This window comes from Bactrocera dorsalis, chromosome 4 (assembly GCF_023373825.1).
Source record: "Bactrocera dorsalis isolate Fly_Bdor chromosome 4, ASM2337382v1, whole genome shotgun sequence".
In the NCBI taxonomy this organism is placed as follows: Eukaryota; Metazoa; Arthropoda; class Insecta; order Diptera; family Tephritidae; genus Bactrocera; species Bactrocera dorsalis.
In genome coordinates, this window is record NC_064306.1 from 60,304,646 (window position 1) to 60,323,198 (window position 18,553).

At 35.2% G+C, this 18,553-nt stretch overlaps 1 protein-coding gene across 15 annotated transcripts in view; it reads right to left on the bottom strand.

Moving 5' to 3' along the window:
- Positions 1 to 18,553, bottom strand: part of LOC105229801 (platelet binding protein GspB) — a 453,756-nt gene that overhangs the window by 147,554 nt on the left and 287,649 nt on the right. The gene's annotated exons all lie outside the window — the stretch shown is intronic.

Sequence of the window (18,553 nt, forward strand, 5' to 3'; positions counted from 1 at the left end):
CAACCCCAAATAATTTTTTTTTAATTCAAGTGAAAAGTTGAAAAAAAGTGAAAAGTGGTTTAACCCAATCGCATCAGAATTGCAACCGCGTGAATTTCGTTCATATTGATTTATAATTCTCAACCGCTTAATAAAATGCATACAAATTTATATTTAAGGTATAGAGAAGCTCTCTTGGCAGTTCAAGTCTGAATATTTTCTAAAACTTCGACTAATATTTCATGAATTCCTGGAATAATTTTCATATTAACTAAAAAATTACAACAAAAAATGCCCGCATTACTCACTACTCGCCACCCACTGTGCGCCCGCATTGCTTGCGCAGTCGTGTTGCAAGTGTTTTGACCTGCAAATAAATTCAAAGCAAACAACATTTGCGGCGCGCGCACACAATAGCGGTAAGCTCTAAGAGAAAAATTGTGGAAAAAACGCGCTCGTAAACGCATGCGCACCATGCAACATGTGGCGTTAAGCTGCTGCACATACACACACGCACACAGCTATGCGGCAGCAACGTGCTGTGCGTGCTGCGATAAATCAAAGTTTTATTTGTTTAAATAAATTTGGTCATTTACGATGGCTTCATCGTCAAGCACACATGCGGCACATACTTGTATGTATATGCAACAGGTGTACATACATATGTATGTATGAGTTTGTGTGTGTATGTATGTTTGTGAAAGTAAATGTAGCAGAGTAGTACTTAATGCGCCGCTTCGGCCTGCTGTTTTCAGCGCCGCGCGATAGCAGGAAGTTGTTGTGGCAGCATTAATGCGAAAGCGTGTTGCACATTTCCCAAAATGTCCGCAAATAACAACAATAAAAACAATAACGGCGCTCCGACGGTGGAAAATATCAACCGAAAAAGTAAATGTGAAATTGTGGCAAGCAGTCCAAACATTATAAATGAGACAAAGTGGCTGCGGCAAATGCGCTTAAAAATGCATTTGGTGAAAAAATCGGCGAGCGGCGTGAAAAATGTGCACAATTTCTTGGAATTCATATCGGCGAAAATATATGCGAATGCATTAAATTAATTTGCGTCACTTAGTCTGACCGCCAATTAGCTGCTGAGTTGCAAGTTGCATGCTCAACGGCTGGCGTTCGGACGGCACATGCATCATATTCCTGCGGTAGCAACGAAAAAATCACAACAATTACCGCCGACTGACAGCAACAAGTGGCAATCAGTAGAACCGAATGTTTTTCGGTGCTCTTTTTTGTTGTTGCCCACAACCTTTTCTTTTTCGATGGACTCCTCACTTCCACCAGCCACTTAATGAGGCACTCAACGTCGGAACGCACAAGTGCAATCACGGCTGTTATTGTTATTGTTGGCAGCAGCCATCATAAAACTGATGATGACTATTTGCAACAGTAAAGTGCCGTGCCGCGTAGTGCCGTCCTGCAACACTGGCAGCTAGATCAACAATCATACGAATGTGCACTATTAGCCGCCACACTTGCAACGCTTTGTTGCCTGCCTTAGTTGGCGGCGTAAGTCGAGTAGCTTTGTTGGTAATTTAAGATGGAGTTGCAAATTGCTGAAATACGGCAAAACACTAACAATAATCATCAGCATGTGCATCGTAAACAAAGGCTTAGCTAGAATCAGCTACCGCTGTTGCAGTTGCAAAACAAAGGAGCAGCAACAAAAAACCAGCGAGTCATCACCAGCTGCGCATTGCTTGCGCTTCGGCTCATCTTCAACTGACAGCACTACACTTGGCGGCTTGGCTATCGCCCTCGCCTCGGCGCGACTCATAATTTCCGTCAACATTTCAACAATATTCGGTATCCCACGGTGTGCGCATGCGCATAAACAATATTAAGCTAAATATACACACTCATACAAATGTTGTATACAATGGCTTAAAGACGAGCTTCTGCGCATGCGCAGCTGCACACAGTAGCCTTCGTATGTATAGCAGTTTAAAATTTATGTGGAGAGCTGTTGGAAAGCTTTCAAGTCACCGGGCTGAAGTAAACTATAGCACTGTGCATATTGCGGATTACTGTCACTGATGAAGTCAACACAAAAGCGTTTGGAAATACTTTGAACCCGTTGAAAAGGCTAACAAAAGGACGACCAGCGATTAGAAAAAAGTATTATGGGTGTAGTTCGCTACTTCATTTGACTTAAAAATATAAAAAACGACCGATTTTAGGCAAAACAGTTTGGTTTTCCCAAAACAGGCTGAAGATCGGTTCACTAAAGCTCGGCTCCCATACCCAATGCCTTCTGAGTAGACCTCAAGTAAGCTCTTTCTATCTTCCTCATTTTCAGCAAAACCAACAGTTCTTAAACTAGATTCCTCAGATATGAAGAATGAAGAAGAAGACACAGCTCTGAAAACGGTAAAATCTGAAAAATTCGCGTCAAAAACTGTAATCTGTCGTTACTCTATAGTAAAAATGTAGACAAAGCAACGTAAGGTTGCTTTTACGAGCATTTATAGCCTCCTTATGACCACTTTCTAGGTTCCAAAGTAAACCCGATCAAAGTTAGATGTTTAGATCTAACTAGACTAGTCGGATATATTGAGCCTTGAAACCAATGAAACACTCTCCAATAACTTACGCTTCATAGACAAGCGCAATAAGTTGTTATCTTCATTTCTGTCTTGTTTAAGATAAAATTTACAGACCGAAATTCCGAAGTATGAAGAATTTTAGAAGCTGATTAATGGAAGAATAACCGAAATTTCTATCAACTGAATTGGATTGGAAGCCTTCAAACGGCTTATATAGTTCTCAATGTAAGTCGATTTGTCGACTTTGGTTGATTTTAGACAAATTATACGAACAACCGAAAATAATTGAAATCAGAATAATAAATTTCTTCCTTAATTTGGTTTCAGTGCTTTTGAAATATGACCCCAAAATTACGATTTATTTTATAAAAGTATTTTTTAAAGTTTTCTAAAAGTGATGGCGATCAGTCAAAAACTCTTTCCTGGTTTGATTTTGTAAAAGAGTTCTGTGAGTAATTTTCGGACTTTCTTTTGTTTATCGTCAAGCAAGAACTTTACAAGCCAAAATATCTTTTTTCATATATTTTTCGAATATGTCGTTCATTTATTTATTTTTTTTTTTGCCTATAATTCTCACCCAATTGTCCTACAAAACTCATGCCACGGATGCTTCCATTTAATCAACTTAGACTGCACTAATCTGTTAACTTTATCTAATGATATATAGTCGCTGGTTGTTTTTGTTGTAAAACAAATATTTTATGCATATATGCGTATCTTTCATCGGCAATTAGTTTGATAGAGACGCCTTCCCGACCTGCTTGGCGCACTTTAAGATGTTTGAGTGAGATAACGTTGACGTTTGGCGTGTTAGAGAACTATTTTCAGCCAAATAAAGTGGCTAGGCTTTAAAATTTATTTATTTCGTTTATTAATTTCAATTTACTGGCAACGTTGCTGGCTGCAAGACACTACCAAAGTTATTTTCATCTAATTAAATGGCATGAAAATGCGTGCTTATTTTTAAGCCGATTAATTATGCCATTAACTTTTATAACTCAATTCTCAAGTCAACAAAATTCGGTATTTTATTTACACGCCGCTTCTAGCGAAGTGATAAATAAACCTAATTAACGAAAGTTATTTAAACATATTTTCAAAAGTAATTGCTTAAAATATATATTTAAAGGAAAATATAATAAAATGTGTATACATATGATGGCCAGACATCATTACTTAACAAATATATGAGTTAATTATTCGGCAGAAATTATAAGTAATCACATTTTTCCTTTGCCACATGCCACACACAACGCTTAATATTTAATAAAGCGTATGATAAACTATTTTTTTGGTAATTCTGATGCGCTGCTTAAGTGAGATGCCATTTCACCTGCGCTGCGCATTTAGTTGTATTTGAGAAACACCAAAAAACAGACAACAAAAATTAACGAAAAAGTTATCATTAAATAATTAAGTAATGGGTAATAAGGCGTGAGCACGTAAGAAAATGTGCATGAGTCCGCTTTTAGGCGAGCAGGAAGCAGCTAGAGCACATGAGGAAGAGTTTATAGACACCTATAAATCATGTGCTAAAAACAGACGTCTGAGCGTATTAAAGTAGCTCATTTTATTGTTTTAATATGTTGAAGATCAGACAGCGGTTTAAGTGGCAAGCGGATAGTGAAAAACTTATTTGGTTTAAGTGGTGAGTATTTGCTTCACAGTTAGGTAGTTAGTGTGTTAACTCAAAAGTTAAGTGCTCCCAAATGCATGCTAATCAATTCATATCGCTTTCAGCTGACTTTCTTAGACAAATTCTGGTCATGCCACAGAAAAGTGCTTTAAAAATACTAGAAATGTGCTCAAAAATTTAATCGGAGAATTTAGAGTAAGATTCTATAGTCATGGAGTTACTCAGGTAATATTGTTTTTGTATGTCCCACCTTGCAATATTCTGGTTAAGGTGGGAACAGTCGAACCTACTATCATTTGATAGCACTCTAGTGAGAGTTGTTTTTTGGCATGAACGCTTTGGAAACATATTGACTTATGCGTAAGGTGAGAGAACGGGAGACAAAGATACCAAAAACTAGAAAAAACGTTAACTTCGGCTGCACCGAAGCACCGAAGCTAATACACCCTTCACAGGTGCATTTCGTTTACGTCACTATGTGTCCAGTTTGTATGGAAGCTATATGCTATAGGATTCCGATCTCAACAATTTTTTCGGAGATTACATTGTTGTCTTAGAAAATAATGTGTACCAAATTTCGTGCAGATACCACGTCAAATGCAAAAGTTTTCCATATAAGAACTTGATTCCGATCGTTCGGTTTGTAGAAGATATATCGTCAAATGAGGAAGTTTCCCATACAAGCCCTTGATTCCGATCGTTCGGTTTGTATGGCAGCTATATGCTACAGTGAGCCGATCTGAAAAATTTCTTCGGAGATTACATTGCTGCCTTAGAAAATAATCCATACCAAATTTCGTGGATATATCTTGTCAAATGCAAAAGTTTTCCATACAAGAACTTTATTTCGATCGTTCAGTTTGTATGGCAGCTATATGTTATAGTGGTCCGATATCGACAGTTCCGACAAATAAGCAGCTTCTTGAAGAGAAAATGATGTTTACAAAATTTCAAAACGATATCTTAAAAACTGAAGGACTAGTTCGTATATATATACATCAGGCGGACATATGTAGCTAAATCGACTCAGTTCAACATACTGATCATTTATTTATGTACTTTATAGGGTCTCCGACGCTTCCTTCTGGGTATTACAAACCTCGTGACAAACTTAATATACCCTGTTCAGGGTATAAATATAGTTCCATTTGAAGCCTCAGTTAAAATGAGAGAACGAGAGATGAAAAGTGTGAAGAATATATTGAAGCTTCGTTCCATTTGAAGCCTTAGTGTATACCATAGTATGTATATGAGGTACTTGCCTCCCGACACCAATCATTATTTGGACTTTGTAAACTCTGAATTCGATTCTCAATTGACATGGCGCATTGTAAAAGCTCATCCCTGATTTTATAGCCTAATCTTGGTTTATGAACGGCACACGTCTAATAAATCGTTTACATTTCGTACGTTTTATAAGCTCTTAACTTTTTCATAGCAGCGCGCTTGCCGCTCGACTTCAACTAATAAACAATTTTAAGAGTTCTCATTAACTTTCCCAGCTAAGAAGACTAAGAAGCGCGTCTTCGGTTTCTGCAGCGCCTCGGGTTGCATGTCGCAGGCACATTAGCTGCAGTAATAATAGCCTCATTAGTGGACATGATTGATTTCAGCCATGTAATGTTGTTAATGAAAATCACAATAATTGCCAGCACACAGCACACAGCAACAATGTTTAGCAACATGCGCGAGGGAAGCAAAAAACTATGTGGCAAGCCACAACAGCACATACGCTAGTGGGTATATGCAACGCGTATGAAATATGATTGCGCTGAGTGTTTATAAATGAAGCGGCCATTAAACATTGTTGTTAATTATTGTAAACGCAGTAAAGCAGCTGCATATGTGTATATATGTATGTGTGTCTGAGTGTTTATAAATCAAAAGCCACAAGCAGCACAACAAGAAACCAACAATTATTTACACCAAACAGCCAAGTTCTAAAGAGACTGTTCTAAGCTAAGCTCAGCTGCCTGACAAGCAATCATGTGTAAGTATGAGTATGTGCGTGTGTGTTGCATGCACCCATCTGTCCGTTCTCGTGATTTTTATAATAAACTGAAAATCTGCATAACACGGCAAAAAGATTTGAAAAATTAACAACACAACAATTACCGTGTGCATAGCCAACTCATCAGCGGCGGCAGCAACAGCAACAACAACAAAAACTAGCTGCCACATAATAGCAGTCGTTGCTTGGGCATGTGTGTATGTGTGTGTGTGTGTTTGAACATATTTATCAGCAACGCCATCGCAATGCGGCGGGTGCAAGTCGGCAGCAATTGCTTTGACGGTGCAATAACTCTGGTTGCTGCTTGCTGCTTGCCGCTGCAACATCAAAAACATCAACAACATCGCTTGCTACACATGTTGTGGCAGTGCAATTAATAATCGCAAATACGGGTGAGGCCGTGGCGGCACTCTTTGGCGCGGGAAGCCGACAATAGTATGCAAAAACGCTACAGCACAACAGCAACAACAATTACCAACGTTAACTACGCGTAATAGCAGCACAGCGCACAAACTGACAAAACAAAAGCAAAAAGTTACGCTACAATTTAACAAAATATTGCAGGTGGCAATTGCTGTGGCACACACATGTGCACACTTGCAACATGCGAGTCAATATGCATGCAACAAGCACTGCGTTAGTGCAGCTGGTAAACATAGCCAATTACAACCATTTTGATGCGTAAACGAAATTTATTACAACTAAGTGCCTGATACTCGCTTTATATAATAGCAACAACAACAACAACAATGTAGAATTTAACCAGGCTACGTTATCAGTTTTTGATTTAATGCCGCAATAAAGTTCTTGAAAGCTATTGACTTGAGGAGTAGTGACGTCGTAATAACTGTATTATCAACGGCGAAATCGGCGAGCGAAATTTGCGAGCGTTAATCGATTGCAAGTTATCAACTTTATCGAGGTTGACGGTCATTTAGTTGAAAACGATTAGAGAGCGGGATTTTCCAGGCATATTTACATATATATTTAATATGTACATAGTACATACATATGTATGTGCATCTATGATACTGTACTTGTATCATATGTATGATCTTTAATGTCTTAAGGGTCTCTGAACGTCTTACGGAGTTCTTAATACTACCTATCCTTCGATATATCCTACAATTCTGTTAGGACTAACTCTAAGGAATTATTGAATGGGTTAAGGAATAAATAAATTTTCGAAAAACTTTTTCCGTGAGAGGAATCGAGGTTAGCTTCTGGAGAACCTGATGAAATATTTTTATTTGACTCTAGTGTGATATTTTACGGATTTCGAAAAACAATCCTATCAGCTGTTTTTCAATATTAACTGACAATTTAATCGAAAAAATTGCTATAGAAAATATATTTTATAGAAAAAGTTTTTTTTTATAGAAAAAGAAATTAAAGATAAAAACCAGAGTAAAAGTTTTTTAAAGCAAAATCGCTATACCTTTTTTGTTCATTTTTTAAATTACTTTTTGCGTTTCACACCATATGGCAAGGGTGGAATATCAATATTCTGCAGTATGTCTGAAATTTTCTTTCGTCTCAGACTAAATTGCAATATTTCTTAAATTTATACTAATGTACTTCAAATGATATTTTTTTGAATCTTGAAAGGTGGCAACGTTGTTGCGTCTAAAATTCAAAGCCGCAAATTTTAAAGATTTTTCTACAAGTTCCTCTTCAAATTGTGAGTATTTTAAAAAATTTTAATTAAAAATTAGGTGGCAACTCTCTCAAATGATGTTTTTCTTATAAAGCTGCAAAAAGAGTTTTTAAGCGAAATTAAGGCACGCGGGGTTTTGAAAGTTTTTTAATTTTTTTTTTCTCATTTCACACCAGGTGGCAAGGTCGGAATTTGACATCTTTTCACAATTTCTAAAACCTGCTTATAGTTCATATATAAGTTGCAATATTTCTTAAATTTATACTGACTTCAAATAATATTTTTAAAAATCTTGCAAGCTGGCAACATTGTTTCACCTAAAATTTAAACCTACAAATTTTAAAGCTTTCTTTTCTGAACAATTTCCATAACAAGCTACAATTATTTTAAAAAAAATTTAGTAAAAATTAGGTGGCAACTCTAAGTGGCCACTACATAAAATAAAATTATTCTTTGTAATAAATTTCGTTAATATGTAAAATATCTTAACTATTTCTTTATGTACTCTCAAAAATGTTTTTGCTCAAAATCAGGTAGCAACTACATAAAACAATATTATTCTAATAGAGTTTTTGCTTCGAATTTCGTTAAAACGTAAAAATTCTATATTATTTCTCAATTTTTTTTTTCTCACAATTATGTGGCAACTCCAAAAATTAATATTGTTCTGATAGAGTTCTTTGCAATAAATTTCGCTAAAAAGTTAAATTTCTATATTATTTCTTTGTATGCGCACCTTCAACAATTTTTGTTCAACATTAGGTGGCAACTCCATAAAAAATATTGTTCTTATATTGTTGTATTTTTCCTCAAAAAAGAAGTTTCATTCAAATTTCATTTCGTTTAAAATTTTCGAATATTTATGTATATTTTTTCAACAGCCTTGATTCAAAATTAAGTGGCAACTCAATAAAATAATATCTATAATTGTAATACAGTGTTGCAAATTTCTTCAAAAAAGGAATATTTATTCAAATCCTCACTCTTTTAAAATTAATAAATATTTAATTTAATTTTTTGTTGAGCCATTTTTGGTAAACAAATTAGGTGGTAACTACGTAAAACAAAATCGTTGTAATAAAGTTAGTTGGACTAATTATAATTTTAATAAATATTCTAATGATGTGTTTGTTTAATTTTTAAGCTGTCCAAAATTTTAATTAGTGTATTAAATATTAAAAAAAAATATATATTGAAATGGCAACTTTATAATATAAAAATATTTTATTTAAGTTAGTATTACAAATATTTCTTGAAAAAACATTATTGAGGTCTTTTATTCAAGTTGAAACCAATTAATATTTGTAAATATTTTATGTTATATTACAAAAACTTTTTGTTAATAATTAGGTGGCACCCTTGTAATGTAATAATATTGCAATAAGACAAGTTTGAGTAGTTTTCTTTGAAGGTTTTTATTCAAGTCTTAAATTGTTATGAATTTCGAAAAATTTTATTGTAAATTTTAAAACAATTTTATATAGAATTAAGTGGCAACTCCGAAAAAATATTCTTTTGTTAATTAAATAAATATTATAGACGTTTTTTTATACGACTTTTAAATTCATTTAAATTTTTTTTTTTCATTTTTAGCCCTTTTGTTTTAAAGTTAGGTGGCAGCATCAAAAAAATTTTGCTTAAACTGGAGTGAAATAAATTTTTTAACCAATTTCTTTCATTTCATTTTTAATAAGTTATACAATTTTTAAATTCTCTGACATGTGGCAACTTTGTTGTTTTAAAGTAAAACCTTCAATTTGTGAAAAATTTTGAGATATACATACTTATGTAAATGTATACATATATTTCGAAAAGAGTGCGACTTATTTTACCACTTTGTGTCCCAAACTCAAAAAAAAAACAAACACCATACCATATCTATGAATTTTTTTTTTATAAATGCCCACAAATTTCTAATGCTCAAATATTTTGTCTCATAAACCTTATAAAACACCCGCTCTCAAAATGTAATTCACTTCACCGTTAGGTGTAAGAAACTCCTGCAGCGTTAAGCATCAATAACAGTTATATGGACAATATGGCAACACCACATAAGGCACATACATATATTAGCACCATTTTGCGCACATAAAAAATAACTGAAATGCACCGTTAATTATTTCATATCCGAAAGACTTCAAACAAAAGCGATTTTATTGTTGAATTTTGTTTGCATTTTCGTTTACACTATTTGTGTCATTGTGCGCCTTTCGAAAATTGTCTAAACTGCCTTCAATTAATCACGACGACACCGCCGCCACCGCCGCCGCCAACAACACCAGCTACCACAACAGCAACAATCACTGGCAAATGTTGCCGCTTAATGTTGCATTTAAATGCTGCATACAGACAGCACTGCCAGCAATCAGCAATCAGGTGCTTACAACAACAAAAACAATAGTAAAATGACAATGTTGCAATTGCGGCGCATGCGGTGAATGCCACTGGGTGTTAATGTTGCAAAAACAAAAGCACATTCGGGCGTTGATTTGTATGTGTGTGTCCGTGTGTTGGTGTTAGTGTGAATGGCGCACAAATAATTATGAGCGAAATTAGCGAGCTGCCGTTATTTGTTTGTCGCATGGCGTTGCCGCTGCCGCAGCCGCAGCCGTTGATTGATGCAGATTATTGACAGCAGGCAGCAAAACAAAACTATAAAACAACAACAACAATAAAAATGCAAGCAAATGAAATAGAAGCCAAATATCAAGAATACAATAACAATAACAATTAAGTGGCAGCGCTAACGTGCAACCGCAGCAATAAGTTTGAAATGTGGCCATTCTTTCTCGTTGTTGTTGTTCTCATTTTTGTAGAATTTCAATTTACAATGTGTAATTTGCTATTTTACCACCGTTTGCCGCATGCCTGCACACGCTGCCGCTTGCCGCAGCGCTGCCAGTGCCACGCATGCCAAATGCCGAACGCGCCGCCGCACAAAGTCCTTGAACTAATTTGAAGGTAATTTTCGCAAAATTTATTTGCAATACGACAGTGTGGAAATTATCAGAAATCCAGCGGTAAAACAAAAACAACAACAAAATAAACAAAGTCATTGTTATTGATATTTTTCCGCTTGTTTTTGTTGCTGTTGCAAAATTTGCCTCGAAAAGCGTGTGATGCGCGCAATAAATATATACAAACACACACACCAACGGACGTATAAATGAAGTGAGTACAACAAAAACAGAAAAAAAATTCACAAAATCGCGCTTCACGCGTTTTGCCTCGCAGATGTTGCAAGATTTCGGCGATTATGCAACATCATTGCCAACATACACTTAATTGGCCGAAATTGCTGCCGCTGCGGTGCTTGTGGCATTGCCTGCACTTCAAATCAATAGTGTTAATGAGTGTTGCATAAGCATTCACACATACACACACAGTTGACTTTTAGGCGCGAATGCATAAAATACTCGGCAAAACATAAAAATGTCAGCTACTGCAGTTAAATTTTTGCAGCACTGATGCAATACTGAGATTAGGGTGCTTGTTGAAAGTTTAAACAAAATTTTTTCCACCAAATAATGCGAGGTTGGAGTTTTCATTATTTGGAAGCTTTCGCAGTATTATATCAGGAAGATGTGTATTGATAATTTATAAAAAAATATAATCGATAAACAAATATATCGATACAAATATAATCGATAAAATATATGTACATATATCGGTGAAATTTTAATCGATATATTAAAACGAAGGTCAAATAAATAATTTTATGTATCGATTGATATAATTTTGATAATCGATAAAAGTATATATCGATACAAAATATTATCGATAAGTTTTATTTTATGTTTATAATGCCCTCGATATAGATATAAGTAGTAATGATAATCGATAAAATTATATATCGATTAGAATGATTATCTATAAATTTTGCAGCAAAGCATACTTTTATATCGGCAAAATATAGAATTGATAATCGATAATTATATATGTTTCGATAAAAATTTACTATCGATAAAAATTTATTATTGATAAAAATATATCTATGACTCTAATAAATAATGTTGCGATTCTAAAACCCTAAAAAGGTAATTGGATTGGTCTTAGATCAGTTGCACACTAAGGTATTGTTAGGAATTAACTATTAGTGTATATTGATCCGCCTTAAAAAAAATGTAGTATATCTTAGAGCAGTAATTTTTGTTGCCAATGGTCATCGGAATACTAGACTTGGTAAATTTGTATTTTAGTCACCCTTCTCCAAGCAAAAATGCTTACAACGACAGTGAATATTGCAAATTCTTCCATATAAAACTAAGAAAAGAAGAAATATATACGAAGGCTCGGAATCACTGAGATTTAGTAGATTTTTTCAAATATAGAAAGTCTTGGAGTTTTTTCAGATAGCTACCAATTAAATATGTATGTATTTATTCTAGTCGATTAAATCTTCTCCCTAAGACACACGTTCTGGAAAGAATACGCTTCGTACGCTTCGCTTAACTTGCGGTCAACATAATCGACCTACTGAGCGTACTATTCTCATTACCATCATTATTAGATATCATTGACCAACTCGGACTGACATATGGGACAGCGATGAGACCCATTTCTGGCTCAATGGATATACATATAAGCAAACAATATTGTCGCACCCTAAAGAAATTCAAGAGTTGCCATTTCATATAGAAAAAAACGGTTTGGAGTCATCGGTCCATATTTCTTTAAAAGCGATGCCAGTGAGAACGTAACCGACAATGGCGACCGTTATCGCACCATGATAACCGACTATTTTATACCTGAAATCGAAGCTCATGAGCTCGGCGACATTTGGTTTGAACAAGACGGCGCCACTTCACACACATCGCTTCAATCAATGGATTTATTGAGAGAAAACTTCGGCAAGCAGATAATTTCACGTTTTAGACCGGTTAATTGGCCATCAAGATCGTATGATATCACACTGTTAGACTTTTTTCTGTGGGGAGATGAAAAGTCTAACGTCAATGCGGAAAATCCCGATTTGATTCAGTTCTTCGAGCAAAACATCATGCGTATCATCTCCCAGATGCCAGTCCAAATGCTCGAACGAGTCATCAAAAATTGGACTCAATAGATGGACTATCTGAGACGTAACGGCGGCCAACATTTAAACGAGATAATCTTCATGAAAAATGTGCCAAAGAATATCTTCTCAATGATAATAAACATTCCCCATTAAATTTGAAGTTTCTGTGTTTGTTTTTTAAAGTAGGAAGTCTCGAAAGGATCACGATTTATGCGTGGTATATATATAATATTTATATACATTATATGTATGTATACTTTTAAAACTTTAATCAATTAATACATAAGTCTGTTTTTAATACCCAAAAAATGTATTTTTCATAGGCTGTCACCAGAAGTCTTGATTTTATGGGTATGGTCAGGTATTTACATGTGCATGTACACACTTATATGAATATTTATATGTTCATATATTGTGTATAAGCTTAACTATTCATTAATAACTTTAAGACTTGCAAGCTTAACGCCCGAAAATAGTTTCGCACAATTACACAACTGACGGGATTTCAATCAAATGTCGACGCAGCTATGCAGATATGTCATTCAAAAAACTGAAAAGTATCAAAATGAGTAGCAATGACAATGCCTACACACCCAAAATGCTTCAGAAATGTGTAATATAATATATAACAAAAAGCAACAACAGCAAAACAAATTGGCTAACAAAGAAAAAATTAAAACTTAATTTCTAGAAAGATAATTGCAAGAAATACATAAATAGATATCAAAAATAGTAAAAAAAAAAATATTAAACATAAAAAATTTACATAAAACAGAACAAAAAAAAATTAAAAAAAAAAATTACTAAAAAAAAATTAATAAAAAAATTTAAATAAAAAAATTAAAAAAAAAAATTTACTAAAAAAAATAAATAAAAAAATTAAAAATAGATATAAAAAAATATTTTATAGAAATCCGAAATATGCAAAATTGTACGGCTTTATTGTGGCATTAACGTCTTATAATGGCGATTTCATAAATTCACGAAAACAATGACAACGCTAAAATACCAGCGTCCTAAAAAATTGGTGGCCTACAAAAATAGAAAAAATCTAAAAAAAACATAAAATCAAACACAAAAAAAAATTAAAAAAAAAACTCAAAAAAATCTATAAAAAAGATTTGATAGTAAGACAATTTGCAAATTACGGTATGACATGGCAAGCGGCAGCAATACACACTGCCACAAACTTGACTCGTACATAGAAATCCACTATTATTTACGAATTTGCATGCACGCTCCACAAGCTACACTGTTGTTGCCTGCATGTGTGCGTGTGTGTGTGAGAGGCATTAAAATCAATTAAATGCAGCAGTTAAAGGCCGCAAAAAAAATATTTAAGCTTTGAGTGGCGAAATGACATATGAGCCGGCAGGAATACAAGTGGCAGCGTCATTTATTAGAGGTCGCCAGTCGCAGTGGCACGCACACACAGCCACAGTTGCAATTATTTATAAAAATTTAGCAAAAAATTACTATTTTTTATTTTATTAGATTTAGACAGCAATTTTTTGTGGCAGGCAAATTGCAATTACAAATATTTTGGGTGTAAATTGTTGGCCTCTAATCCTTGAGCGCCGCAAAAAATATACCGAAATAATTTCTTGCCTATTGCTGAGGCAATGATTCAATGATTACGGGTTTTCTGTTGCAACAATGACATTTGCGTTTCCTTCTCTTATAGTAGAAACACTCAAAAACGCTTCCTTCCTTCCTTCCTTTTCCTTCCTTATCGGCAAAATGAGTGCACAGTCAAGAACGTGGTAAAAACGCAGAAATCAGCCATCTTTGCTTTGCTTTCATTTGAACAATGTTGCCATTGCCCAATACGCATATATAGTTTTGAGCGCATCTTTGTTTTCAATTACAATTTTTTACAATATAAAATATCAAAACTAAAATCAAACTATTAAAAATAGTTTATATATTTATAAATAATAGCATTCGACTCTGATTTTGAGTTATTTTAAGAAAATTTCAAACATATTGAACAGATTGAATTATAAAAGTTTATAATTACTGCAGTATATCGATATTGGCAACCTTGCGTTGTGAGAGAGCAATCAGCTGAGGCGTTTGCGACGGCAAAAATCCAAATGTCGCAGATTCTCACGTCAACGTCACGTCAACGTCAACGTGAGTAGCGTTTTTCACTGTGCAGTTACATTGCGCGCCCATAAGATAGGTCGTCCCAGCTGACACAACCCACGATTCTGCGTTGTTCACTAACCAGCTTCTTACTTATGTAGTAAATGCCAATGTGTGTGTGCTTATTGGCTGTTTAAATTGCCGCCTTCACCTCGCTGTGTCAATGGCCTAGTGCGTGATTGAGTTCTTCTAGTCAAAAGATTTGAAAGAAAAAATCGCAAAAAATAAAAGCGAATCGAATGTGTTGCTCAATGCAAGCGCTAACGGCGATTTTGACCGCATGCAACACAAGGTGGTAATTACCGTAAATTACGCAAATTAATAAAGCCGCAGCCGATGCAAATTTTACAAAAAAGAAAAAATAAAAAATTAAAAAAAAAAAACTATAAAAAAATCAAAAAACAAAACAATTAAATTTGAAAATAGTGAGCAGAAAAATTTAAGGAAATTCTATTTAAGCCAAAAATTGTATCAAAATACATATATTTTTTTGTAAATTTAGGAAAAAAATTAAAAAAAAAATAATCCAACCATTTTGCTCCCGAATAGTAATCAATTTTAGCATTTCCCTAGAGCTTAGTGAATTTGCTGAAAGACCTGATATTTTTTGCAGCCCAGCTGCCCAATGTTTCTTAAGTATTGAGAGCAGAGGCAAATGTTCCCTTTCATCCGCTTGAAGGCTGGGCATACGCATAAATAATATACCAGCGTTTCATCACCCTCCTCGCATGCTCTGCATTCCACCGAATTCACTTTTCCAATTTTATAAGGGCGGCATAAGAGTAGATGCCCTGTGATGACCTCTACTGAGGTACAAAGTTCCCGTTTGCCTAGTAGTAGGAGCTTTTTGGTCAGCCCACCATCAACACTACCCCAAAGTAACGCTGTGTTGTGCCCTGTAATGTTTGTGTTCCAGAACTTGAGGTGTTTCTCTAAGGTTCATGGTTTCATATAACCCTTAAAGAAGCTAAATGTCTTCAATTGCTCCCGTGAGGACCAGCTCGTCCGCGTTTTCATTTCCTTCTATTCTTACATGACTGAGTATCGAGACGATATTAACCGAGTTAGAAGTATTACCGAGGGTCATCAAATTTATATATTTTGTATTGAACCTATAATACCCTTCACAAATATAAAAGTTTCAATACAAGAACTTAGTTTTAGTCGCTCAGTTCGTATGTCAGCCACATGCTATGGTCGTCCAATCTAAATAATTTCGTCGGAGACTGTACCGTTGCCCTAAACAAAAGACCGTGCCGAATTCCGTAACGAGATCTTGTTAGCTAATAAAGTTTTCCATACAAGGATTGGATTTTGATCAGTTTTTATGGTAGCTGTAGCCTAGAATAGTCCGATATCGGCGGTTTCAACTGATGAGCAGCTTCTTGAGGAATAAAGGACGTGTGTAAAGTTTCATATCAAAATCTCATAAACTGAATACTAATTCGCAGGTATGCACATAGACTGACGAAAAGACGGACATGGGTAAATCGATTCAGTTTGTTGCGCAGATCAATAATATAAATATAAATCTTATAGGGTCTCTGACGTTTTCTTTTGACTTTCGAATTTTTAAAGAAAATAAATGATTTAATTATTTTTAACCCAAGAAATTGATATTTGCTCTCCCTCTCGACCTAAAATTTCAATAACTCATAACGATAGTTAAACCTTACAAGTCTATTAAAAATTCTCCCATAAGCGGTAGCCTTAATCCACTCACTTTAATCTATATAAGTACATGACTATGGACTTGATGTCCCGCATGCTATTTTATTGGTTATGCATAATACACAGCCATTCAACCAACCAGCCAACCAACCAACAAGCCATCCATCCATCTAATAGCAAAATTTCACAAAATGCTCTTACGCGCGTCGGCTGCTTATGTAATCCATCGAAGGCAGGCAGTCGAGCAGGCATTCACTTATTCCGTTCAATTTCCTTAAGGCTTTTAAGGTAAAGAAGTATAAAGTTAACAGCCTCATAACTTCAAAGCTGCCATTGCACACCCGCACCCTGCCGCTGCTGTGCCGTCCACTTGTGGCCGCGCTGAAAACCAAGCGCTGTGCGTTTTCTCATCGTCATCTCCATCAAGCGGAGCGCAGTCGTCCAATTTCCATAGCGGGGCAGGCCGTCGAACGCGACGCAATATTTACGCAGCAGCGGTGGAGGCCGCAGCCAGCACCAGCAACGGTCTTTGAAAGCACTTTGTGCAGCTGTGTGGCAGTGGCAGGAAGCAGATTACCACAGCAATTTTGCATAACTGCCACTGCCGCTGCCGCGCCGCACCACAGCGATGCCATTTATTTTGCTTGCGCGTCGTTTGGCCACAGCGTGTTGCAAGCACCGTGCAGCCGGCAGCCGTCAAACGACAAAACAAAACATAAATCAATCTAAAATGCATCGATTTTGCATCAACGCTGCGGTTATGTCGATATGCTGATGAGAATAAGCGGTGCCAACGGTATATGTATGTGTGTGTTGTGTGCAAAAAAGTGCGTCTCACAGGCAGCAATGCGTGGCGTTGCAAGAAAAAGTACAGCACAGAGAGGCAAATGGAAAAAAGTTCAAAACAATTCAAAAAAAGTAAAAATAAAATTGCAACAAATTGCAATGTAAAGCCGTTTGTTGCATGAAATGACTGTTGTGGCATGCAAATGTTGCAAGTTGGAAAATGTGCTTAATCTTTTCTTTCCTATGACACGGCACTATAAAAACGGCTGATGGCATTTTGTTGTTGTTGGAAAATGAGTGAAGTAGCGGTGAAATGATTATTGCGGCTGCGTGTGGAAATCGAGCGTCAGCGGAAGCGGCTGTTAGTTGCAGGTTACTTTTTCATTACAAACATTTTCTTTTATTGACTATTATTATGGCTTTTGTCTCTAAGCTGTGCTAGATTGCGCTACGCATAGTCTAATTTTTTTGTGGCAAGGTGGCACAGTGTGGCATGACAGACAATATTTTATTAAAAATTATGTAGACGGAATATGTTTTCCATGAAGGCCACGTAATAATGAGAGAAAACTCTTGTTCCATTATATTTCCAGCTTTTTTTCAAAATCTTTTTTTAATTGAAAAATTCAATATTATTTTTATTATTGAAATTTCTGACTTCATTAATTATTTATAGCTTTATATTAGCTATCATATTATCCATTATCGTAAAGCCATCTCTCGAAAATCGATGATGTACTTAAACTTCTTTAGCATAGAATCAAACCGTTTCTAAATAATTTATATTTAAATTTTTTTCCTTCCCTTCTTAATCTCAGAGATTCATATTAGTGGACAAAGTTTTAAACTGACAATTCGTAAAACACGTTTATAGCTTTTTAACCGCAATGAATTTTATTCTGAAACCTCTTAAGGTCGATAGTCGATTTTTATAGTGGAGTATGTCTTTGATTAGTAAGGAACTGAATCATATTTTACATCTTAGATGTTAATGTAACGAAAATGTGACGAAAATATGACGAAAATATAATATGACTTGAATAGAAGAGGGATTCTAGCTTTGCTCAAATTATGTCAAAGGTCCATCGAAGAT